At 30.7% G+C, this 5,135-nt stretch overlaps 1 pseudogene; it reads left to right on the top strand.

The window, feature by feature from the left end:
• The first annotated feature begins 1,319 nt into the window (after positions 1-1,319).
• On the top strand, positions 1,320-3,506 carry LOC108769324 (probable tyrosyl-DNA phosphodiesterase; annotated as a pseudogene).
• Positions 3,507-5,135: the final 1,629 nt, after the last annotated feature.

Genomic DNA, 5,135 nt, shown 5'->3' on the forward strand with positions numbered 1-5,135 from the left:
TACAAATATGTAAAAAATCTTCATTTAAAATATTATAATAATAGAAAAAAAATCTGAAAAAATTACATATGAAAGGGAAAAGCTTGCAGTTTATTACGCTGCAAAAAAATTGAGAATATCCTTCTTACTTTCCGAGTTATAAGCCTTTATATGAAAAGTGGTTGCGATTTCGGCAGCCTTACCCTATATATAGAAAATTTTGAGTTTCCTCTTCACTGTGAATGTGCTGTTAATTACGACAGATTTTCAATCACTTATTCTCGAAAAATTTCAATAAGAGAATAAAGGAGAATAACATACTATAAGAATTCTATGCAATGATTAAATCTCCCCGCTATCACCAAAAAATGAAAAAAGAATGATAGGAACCGATAACATTGTTTTTTGACATAAAAAATGAAACGATATGTTACAATAACATCTTATGAAGTAACATCTTATCGATTTCTATCGCTTACTTTTGATCGGTTACTTTAAACTGGTTTGTTATTATTATATAGTAATCGATATCACACAGATCCTATATAGGGGTTCGGTAAGTTTTAACAAAGTTCGGTAAGTTTTAACAAAGCGCTCGTATGCAGGTAGGACAGACTAATTGAGTCGAAAAGTTCGACTCTCTCCCATTATACAAATTTCGCAATAGTGATCGAGAAATTCTAATTAAGATTGAATAAGCGGATAAAATCGACGCATATATATAAGATAACTTTAAGATTTCTTTCAGAGAGAGTTCTTTATAAAATATCATAAAGATGTTTCTTAAAGAACTCTTAAACGTAACTTAAAGTTGTTTTCTACGTCAGTTTTAGACATTCTGTTCATTGGATACCTAAAAAAAATATTACAAAAATTGAAAAATGATAGAGGATTTTTCGACTCAGTTTAGTACGCTTTATCTACACACTAGCACTTTGTCAAAACCGGACATTCTGTAATTTTATATAACAATCAGATAACTGACGATATTTTATCGCAATACTTTAGATATTATCTACTCAGTCGTCTCTAGCATTGCATTTGGAAATCTGGGTAACCTATGATATCCTCAGGATAAAACGTGTAGTATAAGCAGTTATTATTAGATGTTAAACTTAATTCCTGCCGTTTTTCGTCTCCAAAATTGATTTGTTTCGAAGGGAAGATGAATGGATACCTCAATCAAAGTAATTTCCTCCATTTTCTACTTTATATTACTAATTAATAATACTTTCTTAATAATACTTTGATTAAGGTATTTCCCTTCGAAACAAATCAATTTTGGACGAAAAACGGCAGGAATTAAGTTTAACACTTAATAATAATTAGTTGATTAAGCTACTATAAAATACAATCTTTATCTATTACGAACAAAAAATTTGAAGGAAAAAATAAAAAGTCATAAGAAATCAACAGCTAGCACAGAGGAAGATTAATTTGAATAAATGGCTGCAGGAGCTGAAACACTTTCTAAAGCTTTGACTGGCGAAGAACATAAGAGTTCGGAAAGCAACAAGGTTAGTGAAATTAAGATAATAAAATTATAAACTTTAAATTGTGAAAGATAAACGCAATAAAAACAAATTTTTTTATTAGACAAGGAAAAAAAGTCAGGAGGTATCAGAAGCTGGCTCTTTTGATTCGGAATGAATTAGATAGGAGACTACAGAAAGCAATAATTGCATAAATAATCAGCAGGATATCGATGACTTTCAAATTAATTCTTGAAACAACGAGGAAGATACAAGTTCAAGTATATCCACAATAGAATATCTCGATACGTATCAAAGTTTTAATTCAAAAAAGTCAAGAAAGAAAGTTAGAAATAAAGCTATTCATATGCTGAAACAATATGGGTACCCAGTTATGGTTGTGAAACCAGGAAAGTTTCCGATAAAATATGCTTCTTCAGCACCTTATCATTTATTTTTTACGAGAATCGAAGATTCTTATAATCAAAGAGACTTATAATCAACAGTTCTCCATAACATTCTCTGAAATTCTCGACCGTAGTCTTGGAGAAATTGTTAATAGTTTTCATTTAAATTTTGTGGTAGACGTCACATGGTTGTGTTTGTAGTATCTGTTGGCTGGTCAACGTAATGATATGACAATTCTGTGCGAAAGATATGAAAAATTGAGTAACAACATTACCTTAATAGAAATAGACATGCCGACCAAGTGTGGTTGTCATCATACGAAGATCATGATCCTGCAATACAAAGATGATGGAATCAAGGTGATTGTTTCTACTGCCAATTTGTATTCTGAAAACTGAGAAAACAGGACACAAGGGTTTATTAAATTTTCTTCAATATTTTTTACTAGTTATATGTTGTGTGTGTATAAAACATCTTTTTATTGTTTCTTGATTAGATTGTGAATATCGCCTCATCTGTCCCGCCTGCCAGAATCCGCAAATCCTAGTGATGGGGAATCTTCAGCGAGTTTTAAAAAGGATTTCGAGCGATATCTCAGTAAATATGAACAATCAGCTTTGACGCAGTGGATATGTGTAGTACGGAAAGCGGATTTTTCAGACGTGAACGTGTTTCTCGTCGCTTCTGTTCCCGGAATTCACAAAGCTGTCGAAGCCGATTTTTGGGGATACAAGAAATTGGCGTATGTTTTATCATGCAATGTCACACTATCGCCAGATGCACAGTGGCCTATAGTCGCACAGAGTTCTGCTGTAGGCTGCTTTGGTTCAACCATCGAAAGTTGGTTGTTGAAAGACATAATTCGATGTATGTCGAAGGAGATTTCTATGGGTTTAAAGAATCATCCACAGTTCCAATTTATTTACCATCAGTAGAAAATTATAAACAAAGCTTTGATTGTCAAAACTTAATTGCCGGCTTGTCGTACACGACAAAAAGACATTCTAAACAACGATGGCTAAAATCATATTTATAGTAAGTTACAATCGTTTATTTCTATTTTATTTATGCTAATGTTTTTCTTGAGTGATTCGTTTCCAGAATTTGGATATTTATTTCTTAATTTTTATAGCAAATGGAAAGCTAACCGAACAGGATGAGATCGTGCGATGCCTTATATTAAATCCTACATGAGAATTTCGCCAAATTCGAAAAATATTCCTTGGTTTGTGCTCACTAGCGCAAATCTGAGCAAATCTGCATGGAGAAATCGACGACTACATTATCATATAAGGAATTACGAAGCCGACGTTATATTTGTACCAAAATTTGTTGTAAGCATCATATTATTGTTTTAATAGCTTCTGATATATTAATAAATGCATATCATAGAAATGTTTTGAAGACGTATGTTTTAGTTGATTAATATTAATTATTATACATTTCAAACACGTTTGTATTTAGACCGGAACAATAACATTTCTTATTGGGGAGAAGATTCAGCCGTTTCAGTATTTCCAATTCCATATGATCTTCCATTATGCCGATATGAATCCAGTGTTCGTCCTTTTGTCCGCGAATTTCTAAGCTCTTTGGTAGAATGCAATTTTTTAGTTGATAACGGAAATAAATGATAGCAATAAATGATGGTACAAATCGGAGCGTGCAAATCGAACATATAAGAGTGATAAGTAATACCGCAAACGGAGAAACTTTCAAAAAACGCAAATTAAAACAATGGAACGTAAAAGGAGTTTTTAAGATGTAAACGTTGCTTTTACGTTTAGCTTTTAAGAAGTAAAAAAGCTCGTGTAGTACACTAAGAAAAAAAAGTTGCTGTTTCAAGAAAATATTAGTTGATTCAACTAAATGTAACGGTCACGGACTGTCAAGAAAATATTTGTTAATTCAATGAAATATTTGTTAATTCAAATGAATAATATGTTTTAAATTCCAAGATTTTGTTAATCTAAATATATAAATATTTGAACTAAATAATCATTACGAACTAAACGCATTTAGTCAAGTTAATAACTTTTTTTTCTCAGTGTAGTAAAAGAGGAGTAAAAAGAAGTTAACAGAGAAATTTTTATTTAAGTTAATAGAGAAATTTTTATTTCTTTTAAGTCTCTATCAATTTCTTTTTACTCTTCTCATTTAAGATCCGATTTTTATATTTGCCAGGGAAGAAATTCATTCCCGTGAGGTATCAGATATTAATCATCGGTGGAATACTTTCCGATATCGTAGTTCAATAACCTGCAAAGAATTTTTATCAATGCGTATTTTTAATCTATTTTTTCTTGTAATTTTTAGGGGACATAATAATAGCCGAACGCTAATCATTTTTTGTGACGACAAACAGCATCGGTATTTTGTTGAACGTTATTTACATATCGCAAACTATTCTCTTCGATCATTACATATAAATTTTGATATTTCACATGAAAAATTTTTGTTTGAACATTTTTCCATCATCGAGTATTGTTAAATGAAGTAAATTGTGAAATTTGAGATGTCTCAGGAATTTAAAGTCCGAAATGTTTCTACAACTTCATCTTTCGTAAAAAAAATGTTTAAATAAAGAATAGTTTAAAAATATTATAATAGCATCTCGAACGCGATCAACAGAAGTGTTAAGACCTATAATAATTATTAATTATGTAATTAACGAGGTTTTATTTAGTTAATTACATTTCTGATATACAAATTATAGATAATGCGACGATCTTATCTGAAGCGCTGAGTCGTGACCACGAAGTCTTAGCTCCTAGGCGCTAAGCAGTCGCAGATATCGCATGTTGCTTATCGCTATGGTACGTAAAAATGTACGGGAATACTCATATATTCGTGGAATTCTAGAATGTGTGACGTTTTGCTAAATCATTTATTACTTTCTTGGAATTAAATATAGAATGCCATGTGATTAGGTTTACCGAACGTTGTTATTGAAAAGAAATGGAGAAATTCAGAGTTAGATATTCGTGCTGTCGAAATCAAATATTTCTCATTTAGTAAGTTATTTCAGTAGTATTCAAACTTTCTATTTCCTACACATTTACGATGATAAATTCTATAAGTGATGATAATTAGGTATGATAAAGGTTCGTTATCTGTCAAATCTCTGGATTGCAGTATTAAACATATTTATTTAATATTTCAGAAAGAAACTGTGTTCTTTTGTGAATAAATATTTATATTAAATTATATAATTGTAATATGAATCAAGTAAATTAATATGTTTTTAATGTTTCGATTTATAATTGAAAATTACAT

Source organism: Trachymyrmex cornetzi, unplaced genomic scaffold (assembly GCF_001594075.2).
Source record: "Trachymyrmex cornetzi isolate Tcor2-1 unplaced genomic scaffold, Tcor1.1 scaffold886, whole genome shotgun sequence".
Classification (NCBI taxonomy): Eukaryota; Metazoa; Arthropoda; class Insecta; order Hymenoptera; family Formicidae; genus Trachymyrmex; species Trachymyrmex cornetzi.